Raw genomic sequence first — 12574 nt, 5'->3', positions numbered from 1 at the left:
GAGGAGAATGAGAAACAAACCTGGTTCTCCAGCTCTTTGGGATATGGGGCCCCTGAGGGAGATGGGAAGAAAATGGGGAGATTCAACTCTATGTCCCCATCCCTTCTCAGAGCCCTTCATCCCCTGTTTTCCCTAGGGTTCTAGGTCTTCTCTTATATCCCCTCTTTCTCTTAGATGAAAGAAGGCATAGCTGGTGATTGGACTTGGTGCAGGTTGGGGTGAAATCTAGGGCTCAGGCTTCTCCCCTGAAAGGAGGGGGGAAATGCCATTCCTCTAAGTTTCCAGGGTCTTTGCCACATTATGTTCTTAGTGAACCACAAATCTAAGGGAGGCTGTGTGAGCTGGGGGCCTCCCAGTGGAGAAGAAGGAAGGTGGAGAGTTTGGGTGTCTAAGAGTGATGGACAGTAGAGCCACAGAAGCACAACACTCTTCCCACCCCCCATCCCCAGAAAGTGAGCATGGGTGTTCTACTGCTGGGATTCCCAGGGGGTAGTTTGGAAAAAAAGAAGGGAGGGGACTCATCCACCAAAAGACTTGGCTCCAATGTGCCTCAAGAGTGATGTCAGTGTGGACAACAGAAGCCCATGATGTCATCCTCTCTACAGAAGACATCTCTTCCACTGAAACAGGATTGGGTTTCTTAGCCCTCAGCCCTCACCCACCATCTAGAGAGAGAGAGAGAGAGAGAGAGAGAGAGAGAGAGAGAATGTGGATATTTAGAAAAAAGAGAACCCTTGGCCTTATGTTGCATCCTTGGGGACTTTTCCATAAAGAGTAAAGTGGCAGGTAGGCATGATGGTGTACACCTGTGATCCCAGCTCTTAGGAGGGCTACAGCTTGTGGATGGATCACTTGGGTTCAGGAGTTCCGAGATATAGCAGAGTTAAAGCCGATAGGGTGTTAGTGCTCAGTCCAGTACCAATGTGGTGAGCCCCTAAGAGCAGGGAATGACTGGGCTTCTTTAGGAAGGATGAACTAATCTAGGTCAGAAATGGAGGAGGTCAAAACTTAACTCCTGGTCAGGATTGGGCCTGCATGTGGATATTATATTTCTAGCCAGTGTGAGATAGAGAGAGTTAGTTTAAAAAAAAAAGGAAAGAAAAAGAAAGGGTAAGAAGGAAAGACAAAAGAAAGGAAGGAAGGAAGGAAAGAAGGAAGGAAGGAAGGAAGGAAGGAAGGAAGGAAGGAAAGAAGGAAAGAAGGAAGGAAGGAAGGAATGGAGACTAAAGTTGGACTCCGTGAGGAGAAAGTTTTTTTTGTTCCACAGGATGGTGATGAGGACCCATAGGTGCATAGGCATCTAGATCTGCTCAGAGGAAGAAGAGACAAATTGTGGTACCCATGCTGAAGACTTGACCTAGTCATACACTGACCTGACAAGAGCACTTCTTACTTGGACCATAGTAATTGTCTCCTAACTATCCCCTTTGAAAGTCTCCCCGCCCCCCCACTCCCCCACCCTCCTTGCCCCACCCCCCATCTATCATCTACATAGCTGCCAAAACAATCTTCCCAATGTATAGATCTAATCATGTTCTGTACTAAAAAACCTTCAGTGGCTCCCTATTTCACATATCATAAAACACAAGCTTCTTAGCCCAGCATTTAACACCCTTCACAGCTTAGCTTTGGACTATTTGCATTTCTGTTGTTGTTGCTTAAATAGGTGTTTTATTAATGCTCTTTAAGAAAAAAAAAAGACTGTCATTTCTTAACGACTCTCCGCCCCTAAATAAACCACTCCCATGAAACAAAGCCAAACAGATAATGCCTTGTACCTGTCTGAAAACGAATACCTCATTCAGCCTCTATAGCCCACTCCCTCGATGCTAAGGGTAGGGAGGCATGCTTCCCCATCAGTTCTCTCAAGTCAAGACTAGTCACTGGATAGATCAAAAGTTCTGATGGCTTTTACTATTGTTTCTCTTTACATTATGGCTGTCACTGTATAAATTGTTCCCCTAGTTCTGTCTGTTTTGCTTTGCATCAATTCATACAAGTCTTCCCTGATTCTTCATTTTGGTTGTTTCTTATGGTATGATAATATTTTTTATATTCACAAAGTATACATATATTATAATAATTTGTTCAGCCATTCCCCATTTGTTGGTTATTCACTTTTTAGAAGAAAGAGAACTCTTGGCCTTATGTCCCATCCTTGGAGCCTTTTCTATAAGGAGTGAAGTTGGAGGTAGGTTTGATGGCATGCACCTATGATCCCAGCTATTAGGAAGGCAACAGCTTGTGATTTTAGTTCCCGGCTACTACAAAAAATGTCTGTATCCCCTCTGGAGTACTTCCCCAATTATATTTAAATTCACGCATTGAGTCCCCAGAGGTGACTGCAACTCCCAGGCCCTAGGCAGGGATGGGGAACCTGCTGCCTTGAGGCCACATGTAGCTTTCTAGGTCCTTGGGTGTGGCCTTTTGACTGAGGCCAAGTTTAACAGAACAAATTCTTTTATTAAGGGGATTTGTTCTGTGAAGTTGGATTCAGTCAAAGGGTTGCATTTGAGGACCTAGAGGACTGCATGTTGCCTTGAGGCCAGAAGTTCCCCACCCCTGTAAGGTATCCAGTTTGGTCTATTTACATTTAGGGTTTAGGGTTCTAAAACCATAGCTTCTAAGCCCCCATCAATGGTCTTTCTATCAACAGTCAGCCAGTAGGCACAAGTAGTTCAAAGCAAGTACATTTACTATAATAGTACAATTAAAAAAGCAGCTACAAATATTTCCCCCTTAAACCTGGGGTGCACAAATATACACAATGTCCATGGAGCAAATAGTACAGTACAATGATAGTGAGGCACACATTTAGGGAACGTGTTGTCAAGGCAACTCATACAATCCTCTACTTTAGGGCCCCAATGTCTTTTCAGTTTTTCCCTTCCAATTCACATTTTATAAGGAGACACAGGATGTAGATGTATCCTTATAGTTAGTATAACATTTCATTTCCATTAAATTGAACTCCTTGAAAAAAGAGACTGTCTTTTACCTTTCTTTGTATCCCTAGCATTCATAGTGTCTGGCACATAGTAGGTACTTAATAAATGCTTATTGATTGACTAATTAACATATTGAGATTTCATTTGTTGTTTTTGTTCAGTTGTGTCTGACTCTCTGTGACCCCATTTGGGGTTTTCTTGGCAAAGATACAAGAGTGGTTTACCGTTTCCTTTTCCAGCTCATTTTACACATGAGGAAACTGAGGCAAACAGGGTTAAGTGACTTTTCCAGAGTCACACAGACAGGAAGTAAATCTGAGGCCAGATTTGAACTCAGGAAGATGACTCACTCTATCCACCACACCACCTAGCTACCCTGCTACTTTTATTACCTTTTGTTATCTGTTCTTTGATTTTGGTGACCATATCAACTAGAGGTGTGGTATGGAAATCAATTAGTAAAAGATCAACCACACCCCTATATGTATATAGGGATTTTCCTCTGCTTCTTTGACCTCCTTAAAGTACCATCTCTGGGCCAAAAGGTATGAGTAATTTAGTGGCTTATCTTGCATAATTCCAAATTGTTTTCTAGAATGGCTGGACCAATTTACAATTCCACCAACAGTATTTTGATGTGCCTGTCTTTCCACAGCCTCTCCAGCTTTGACCATTTGTGTTTTGTCATCTTAGCCAATCTAAGAGAAGTAATGTAAAACTTTAAATACTCAAATGAATCTTGGATGTCATTGATATGGATGTCCCCCTAGACTGTGCAGATTGAAATCGATCCATGTCCACCTGTCCTGTTCCGTGCCCATGTCCTCTCGTAAGTCTGCTATAGGGGCTTTGGGGGCCTTATTCACTTTCTCCTGACATTATTCACTTCTCAGTGGCACAAACAGGCTGTCCATTGCCTATCCTTTGATCTCATCACATGACCAGCCCATCTTCTGTTTTGATCATATGATTACTCAATGACATCATTTACTCTACTCTTTGTAGTTCCTTGTTCCTTTGTAGTTCGTGTTGCAACCTGCTCACATATACCAATTGCTTCTCCACTGAGCCTCTGAGTGGTATTCATGTTTAATTCTTCAGTGACCCCATATGGGGGCAACTCATAGTATTACATGACTTGCCACTATACAGCAATACTAGTTAAATATTGATATTAAAAATATAAGCCTTTGTTTATGGGGAGAAGTTTGGAGTTTTCAAAGGAGTTTTCCAATTTCTCAATAGCAAATTGGTCTCCTCTAACTCCTGTTTAAATCTTGGCCCAACCCATTATCCATTTGCAGTATTTGTCCAACACACACACACACACACACACACACACACACACACACACACACACACTATCTATCTATCTATCTATATATCTGTCTATTCATCCATCCAGCCACCCATTCATCTACCCACCTCACTCTCTCTGTCTCTCTCCTTCCTCCCTTCCTTCCTTCCCTCTCTTTCCATCTCTCTCCCTCCCTCCTTTTCTTACTTTCTTCCTCTCTCTCCCTCCCTCTCCTTCTTCCCTTCCCCTCCCCTTATGATGCCAATCAGTGATTAAAGATCTTTCCTGCCCAATGAATAGGCCTCTTATGGGGCCAACAAAGGGAGGCTTGATTAGAGGCAGGTCCACACCTTTGTGATGCCAATCAGTGATTAAAGACTTTTCCCACCCACTCAATAGACCTCAGGTGGGGCCAATTAATGGAAGCTTGATTGAAGTTTGTAGGCAGGCCTTTTCTTATTAGGCACTTAGCCTTAGGTCCACACCTTTTTGCTGATTGGGTGTGAAGCCCTTGGGGCCCTAAAAAGAGTATATATATCCAGAAGGTAGCCATTGAGAATTGAGAAAAGAGAATTCAGAAGTCAGAAGAGAAGCCAGAATTCAGAATTCAGCCCAAGGAGAAGGAGTAAAAACTCTAAGTCAACAGAGCTGCAATAGAGAGTGCTAAGTGGAGAGTGGAAACCAGAGAGCTTCAGAGACCAGAGAACTGAGGGGGGAGAGAACACAGGCAAGCAGACAGTTAGGATTCATGAGTGATTGTTTACAGGAAGGTCCTAACAGGGGGGAAAGTTACAGGATGACTTGGTTACTTGCTATAATGCTGTGTTATAATTTCCTTGCTGCTACGCTGAGGTGGGCTTACTGGTTTTGGAATGTAATTACTGCTATATCAAATTGGAGTTATTGATCTTGGGATCTGATGCTCTGGTGTCTAAATAATGTTATACTTCCTCTGCTTTCTACCTAGAGAATTTTGTGATTCCAAACCATACAGGAATGTTCATAGTCATCCTTGAGGTCATGAATCTTGCCTTACTGATATACCCCGCCCCCCTTCCCACCCTCCCTCTATCCATCTATCTACTTAGAAGTGAAGGGAGATTACTGAAGATCAATATGAAAGAGGTATGACCCTGGAAGCACGGTTGTCAGAAGGTTGAGGGTAAGAATAATCTGAGGTTGGTGGTGAATGCACCAAAACAATAAGGATGTTCTGTTATGCTGAGGGCAAGAGGAAGGTAGAAGAACTGACCATTTGCATCTTATCCAAGGAGCAACAGGGAGCCATTAATTATTTTTGAGTGGGAGTGTGTGTAACATAGTTAGATCTGTGTTTTTTTTGTGAAACTAATTTGTCAGCTGTGCAGAGGACAGGATTGGAGGTGGGAAGAGACTGGAAACAGGGAATTCAAGAAAGTGGCTATTACAAAAATAAAACCTAATTTAAAAAACTAAATACTACAGGCACTGTGCTAGACACTTGATATCCAAAGACAAAACAGAAACAATCTCTGCCCTCAAGGAGCTTATATTTTAGTGGGGCCAAAACAACCTATATGCACAAAAAATTCAATTCAAAATAGCAACAAAGGAGACTCAAGTAATTTCTAAGTCATGGGCAATTGGGGAGGGCAGGGGGAATGGGGCTCAATGTAGTTTTCCCATAAGAGATGGCACATGTGTTGAGCTTTGAAGGAAGCTAGGAATTCTCAGAGGGTGGCATGGAGAAAGACACACACACACACACACACACACACACACACGCACGCACACAGAAGGGGGGAGAGAGAGAGAGAGAGAGAGAGAGAGAGAGAGAGAGAGAGTCAGAGAGAGTGCTCTTCAGGGATGGGGGGCCAGCTTGTGCAAAGTCACCAAGATGGGTGATGGAATGTTGTATGGCAGCAGCAACAAACATTTCAGTTCATCTGAAAAGCAGAGCATTTTGAGGAATGTAAGGCATGATAAACCTGGAAAATAGGTTGTAGCCAGATTGTTAAGGGTTAAAAAAACCAAACTGAGGCATTTGCATTTAATCCTAGAAGCAAGAGAGAACTGCAGGAGCTTTATGAGTAGGAGACAGACATGGTCAGATCTATACTTGAAGGACATGGATTTGGCAGCTCTGTGTGGGACTGATTGAAGAGGAGAGAGTCAAGGCAGGGAGAGCCTTTAGGACACCATTGAAATCATTAGCCCAGGCAAGAAGGAGGAGGGAATGGGTATAAGATAGGTTGTGAAAGTAGAACTAACAAGACTTGGCAACTGATTAGATATGAGGCAAGGAAAGGAAAGACTTGAGGATGACTCCAAGGTTATGAACTGGAGTGACTGGAAATATGCTGATGTCCTCAACTAAGAAAGGAGGAGGGAAGGGTTTTAGGGAAAAGATAAATTCTATTTTGGACATTTAATTTGATTAATAATAATAATAATTGCTAGTATTTATATAGTGCTTTAAAGTTTGCAAAATGCTTTACAAATATCTCATTTTATCCTCACAACATTATTTAAGACCCATTTTATAGATGAGTAAACTGAGGTTGAGAGAGGTTAAGAAACTTGCCTAGGGTCACCCAACTGGTAGGTCTCTGAGGCTAGTTTTGAACTCAGGTCTTCCTGACCTCCTATCCAGTGCCTTATCCAATGCTCCATCTAGGTGACTTTAGATGCCTATGAGACACCTATTTGGAGATGTCCAATAGACAGTCTGTGATGTGGGACTGGAATTCAGGAGAGAGAATAGGTGAGGACATGTGCATCTACATAGAAATGATAGCTTTAACCCATGGGAGCTGATGACTATCAAGAGAGACTATATAGAGAGAAGAGGACTCAAGCTAAAGCCTTGGAGACACCCATGGATGGGGTGTGGAACATGGAAGATAATCCAGCAAAAGAGACTGAAAAGAGAGACTTCATAGTGAGCTCCCTCTTCTCCCCTTCTCCACAATTAAAAACCCCTTGATGTCACTCCCAAAAGCCAATCCTTCTTCAAGTACCCTTGATCTCATTCCCTCTGGCAGACTACCCTTATAATCAGGTTCTTTTTCTAATCTTCAGTCTTTCTCTATCTACTCATTCCTTCTCTGCTGCCTACGAACATGCCCATGTCCCCCTGCTTATAGAAACCTTTACGAGACCCTACCATCCCCTGAAGCTGCCACCATCCTATAGCTCTCCTCTCTTTCATAGCCATATTCTAGAAAAAGGTGTCTCTGCTCATTGCCTCACTTCCTTTTCTCTCTTCCCTTGGCAATCCAGCTTTGCAATTCACTGCTGAACTACTTTCTCCAAAGTTAGCAGTGATCTCTCTCTCTCTCTCTCTCTTCTCTTTCTCTGTCTCTGTCTCTCTCCCGCTGTCTCTCTTTCTCCCTCTCTTGCAATCAGGGTTAAGCGACTTGCCAAGAGTCATGTAGCTTGTAAGTGTTTGAAGTCACATTTGAATTCAGGTCCTCCTGACTCCAGGGCAGGTGCTCAGTACCACCTACATGCCCTAACAATGATCTCTTAATTGCCAAATCTCGTGATCATTTCTAAATCTTCATCCTTCTCAAACTCTCTATACTATTTGGCACCATTGCCCACTCTCTCCTGAGCACTTGCTTTCCTGCATTTCATGATACTGCTCTCACTTGGTTTTCCTCTTTCCACTCTTCAGTTTCTTTTGCTGGCTCATCAACCACATCATAGCCTGTAGCTAGGAGTGTTTGCCAAGACTCTATATTGACCCCTTTTTTCTTCTCTCCACACTGTCTCACTCAGTGACCTCATCTGCTGCCATGGGTTTCATTATCATCTCTATGCAAAAAACAACAACAACAACAAAACAAAACCCAAACAACCCAGTTCTAGAGGTTCAGTTCTTACTTTCTCTCTTGAGTTGTAGCTGCATTTGTCTACCTATGGGACATTTCCGACTCTAAGTCCCATAGGCATGCCCAAAACAGAAATCTGAACTCTGCAGTCCCAACTGACCTTACACACGTGGCATTCCATCTCACACTTTGGTACTGGCTGGAATGCATCCTCTCTTCACCTCTGCCTCTGAGATTCTCTTGTTTTCTTAAATTCAGTTTATATGTAAAGTCTTTCCTGATCTCCCCACTGCTAGTGTCCTCCTTCCACTCCAATTACTTTGTATTTATTTTGCACATATTTACATATATACATGTTTTTTGTTTCAATAAAATGGAAATTCTTTGAGGTCAAAGAGGGTTTCATTTTTGTCTTTGTATCTTCAATGCCTAACACAGGGCCCAGCACATAATAATCCCTTAATAAATACTCTTTAATTGATTGGTTGAAGGAGCAACCAGACAGTGGGAGAATGAGGAGAAAGAAGTGTCATGAAAACCTATGGGGGGGATTTGTCTGGGAGGATTGGGTCAGCAGTTTCAAGTGCTAAAGAGAGGAGTAAAGCAGACTGGAAATGGGAAAAGGCTATTGGATTTGCTAATTGAGAGATCATTGGCAATCTTGTTGAAAAGAGGTGGGATGTGAAGTCAACTGTTGAGAAGTGAGTGAGTGGGAGATGATCAAGGCAGTGTAGGCAGCTTTTTCTAGGAATTTGTCTGTGAAAGAGAGGAGAGATATAGCATGGTGCCTTCAGGGTATAGGAGGATAAAAGTAAAGGATTTTGGGGTCTTTTTGAAGAATCATTTTGGGGGCAGCTAGGAGGCACAGTGTATGGAGCACCAGCCCTGGAGTCGGGAGAACCTAAGTACGAATCCGTCCTCAGACACTTGACACTAGCTGTATGACCCTGGGCAAGTCACTTAACTGTGATTGCCTTGCCAAAACACACACACACACACACACACACACACACACACACACACACACACAAGAATCATTGTGTAGTGAGGATCCTGTTTATGATAGGGATTATCATTGTCTGTGGCTCCAAGGAAGGCAGAATAAACAGTTTCTAGCCTTTTCTCTCTCCACCCTTCTCTGAGGGAGACTAATTCTTGACAGGGTGTGGGGGGGGAGCTGGAAGTTGAAGCTGGAGACTACCATTCTACTCTCCTTAGAGATAGGGGGTACCAGTCTAAAAGTATATCTATCTGCTCCCTTTAATATTATTTGTCTAGGGGTTCCATCAGACTTCTGACTGCTTTGTCATTTTGGGGAAAGGGAGGACCCTAAGCTCTATATTCAGGCTTGACCTCTCCCCCACCTAATATCGGTTCCACAATGAACACACATAGCAAATAGCAAAGAAGTCCATTTATGCAAGTCAAAATGGAAATCAGCAAAGGTATACATAGCCTACATACCAGACAATTAAGAGTGAAGGAGCTCTCCCATTGGCAGTGAGATAACTCAGCTCAACCAAGAGTGATTGTCCTGCATCTCATCCAAGGAGAAACTTCTGAAGTCTCTGGAGTAGGGACATGATGGAAACTATCCACTCTTCTCATATCTTCCTAGTCTTTTTCTTCAGCGACCTGAAGTGGGGTTGGCCTCTTCCAACTTCCTTCCTGAAGATGGAAGTTGACTTGATACTCAAAGAAAACTTGAAGTCTGACTAGTTCTAAAGATGGGGCATAGTCAGAGGGGTTGGGGTGGGGGAGAGGGGGTACTGCTGACATTCTTCATTACTTAATAACTCTGCCCTATCCCTCATGCAGGGCAGGGCATTCATCTCCACCAATAAAGAGGGAATCTTATATAGATGGACTTTGGGAAAGGGATTATAATGGGATCATAGAGTGAGAGCTGCAAAGGATCTCAGAGATCAATGAGTGAGTCCAACCTCCTCATTTTGCAGATGAGGAAGCTGAGGCTTAGAAAAATTGAGTGATTTGATTAAAGTTACCTAGCTAGTAAGGGTTCTAAGGCAATATTTAAACCCATGTCTTACTGTCTCCTACTCCAGCAGTTCAGCTATTACATTTTTAGTAGTGAAAACATATAGCAGTGAAAAAGATAGTGGATAAGGAGAAATTGAAAATTAGGAAGAAGGAGATGGAATGATTGAAGTATGCAATTTGTAGAGGAGACAAGGGTTAAGGACACAAGGAGAGGGTATGGCTTTTGCAAGGAGAAAGACCTTCCTCTGAGCCTGGAGCAAAGGAAGAAAGTGTTGAGGATGATGTACAGGTGATTTAAAGGGTAGAGTTGAAATGAAGAGCAAAGAAGGAAAGAATGGGAGATGATGAAATAGACTGATCTACCAGTCTATCCTCTTATAACTGTCCTAGTTATCCTGTCCAAAAAGGAAATGAAGTCAGACTGGCATAACTTGTTTTGATGATGTTAGTGGTCACTGCTTTCTTTTCTAAATGCTCATTGACCATCCCTTTAATAATATGTTCTTGATTTTTGCTGGGAATCAAAATCAAGCTAATTTCTCAACAATTTGAAGACTCTGTCTTTTTTATTTATTTCTTTTTTTTTAATCAGAACAACATTTGCCCACCAACAAATGACAAGCATTTATTAAACACCTACGGTGTTCCAAATGTTCTTCTAGGCACTGGGGATATAAAGAAAAAAAATGAAATACACTTTACCCTCAAGAATTTTACATTCCACTGGAGGAGCCAGAGTTTAGAGAATAAGTAGATAACAGAATAAATCCACATATAGGATCAATACAAGGTAGTTAAATACCAGGTAGTCAACAAGAAAAAAAGATACTACCAGTGATGGTGGTGGGGAGCTTTATGTGGATGGCAGTACTTAAGTTGTGTCTGAAAGGAAGTGAGGGAGTCTATGGGTGGAGGTGAGGAGGGAGCACATTACAGGCATGGGAAGTGGCCAGTGCAAAAGCATGGAGGCTGGAGATGGAGTGTCCCAAGTTTTCAAAGAGTGTTCTAGGTCAGGCCTGATTGAAAATGGACCCATCACTTGGACTTGGAATCGAAATAAAATGAGAACTGTGTAAAGCACATAATATTTTAGAAAGGAAGCTTACTTAATAACATTAGAAGGCTATTCAGCAAAGATACAATATTGGTTCTGTCGAATGCACATCCTTCTCTATGGAGAGGCAATAGTCGGATGTATTAAAGGGAAGGAAATAGACATTTATTAGGCACCTATTATATGCCAGGAACTTTGCAAATATTGTCTTACTTGATCCTCACAATAACACAGAAAGGTAGGTGCTATTATTACCCTCATTTTCATTTGAGGAAATTGAGGCAGGCAGCAGTTAAATGATTTATTGAGGATCATACAGCTGGTATATGTCTGAAGCCAGATTTGAACACAATTCCTCCTGATTCCAAGTTCAGCTCTCTATCTACTGTGTACCTGTCTCTCCTGGAAGCAGGTCCAACCAAACCCGAGGAGTGACAACTCCTCTCCTGGGAGCTATTTTTTATGTTTTAGGTGATAGGAAGACTACATCAACAGTTTGAGCTTTAGTCTCCTAGGCTAAACAAGCCTTGAAGATAGTTGCATTGCCTGTTTAGTGACAAACTTAACCTATCCTACACAGCAGCAGCTTAGTAGAGGCTGCTCCTACCACAAATTGGAATAATGCGAGATAAGGCTAGAAAGAGTTGGGGCTAAACCTGGGAAGACTTATATCAACTGATGCTGAGTGAAGTGAACAGAACCAGAACATTGTACACAGTAACAGCAACATTGTGTGATGACTGACTTTGATAGACTTAGCTCTTCTCAGCAATGCAAGGATCTAAAACAATTCCAAAGAACTCATGATGCCATCCACATCCAGAGAAAGAACTGTGGAGTCTGAATGAAGAGCAAAACAGACTATTTTCTTTTCTTTTTTTTGTTTTTGTTTTTTTTCCCTTCCTCATGGTTTCTCCCATTCATTCTAATTTTTCTATACGACAGGACTAATGTGAAAATATGTGTAATAGGAATGTATATGTAGAGCCTATGTCAGATAGCAGGCTGTCTTGGGGAGGGAAGTGGGAGAAAGGGGGAGAAACTTTAAAACTTATGGAAATGAATGTTGAAAACTAAAAATAAATTAACTAAAAAAAAAAGAGAGTTGGGGCTAGCATTTGAAGGGCTTTAAAAGCCAAACAGAAAATTTTGTATTTGTTCTTAAAGGCAAAAGGGAGCCACTGAGGTTTCAGGTAAGGTGGGGAAGAGGAGCTTAAGGAAAATCACTTTGTCATCTGTGTGAAGGATGAATTAGAGTAGGGTGAGAGCTAGGAGCCTAAATAATCTAAATAATCTGAACTGAGGTGTCAGCTGAGTGAATCAAGAGAAAGTGAGATGTGAGAGATATTGTGGCCATAGAAGCATCAAGATTTGGCAATCGACTGTACATGTGTATGTATGTGTGGGGTGAGAGAGAACAGGGAGTGAAAGGTAATGTTGTAGTTATGAACCAGGAAGA

This window comes from Trichosurus vulpecula, chromosome 4 (assembly GCF_011100635.1).
Source record: "Trichosurus vulpecula isolate mTriVul1 chromosome 4, mTriVul1.pri, whole genome shotgun sequence".
Taxonomy (NCBI): domain Eukaryota; kingdom Metazoa; phylum Chordata; class Mammalia; order Diprotodontia; family Phalangeridae; genus Trichosurus; species Trichosurus vulpecula.
The sequence above is the reverse complement of the archived record's forward strand: the minus strand, read 5'-3'. Positions refer to the sequence as shown.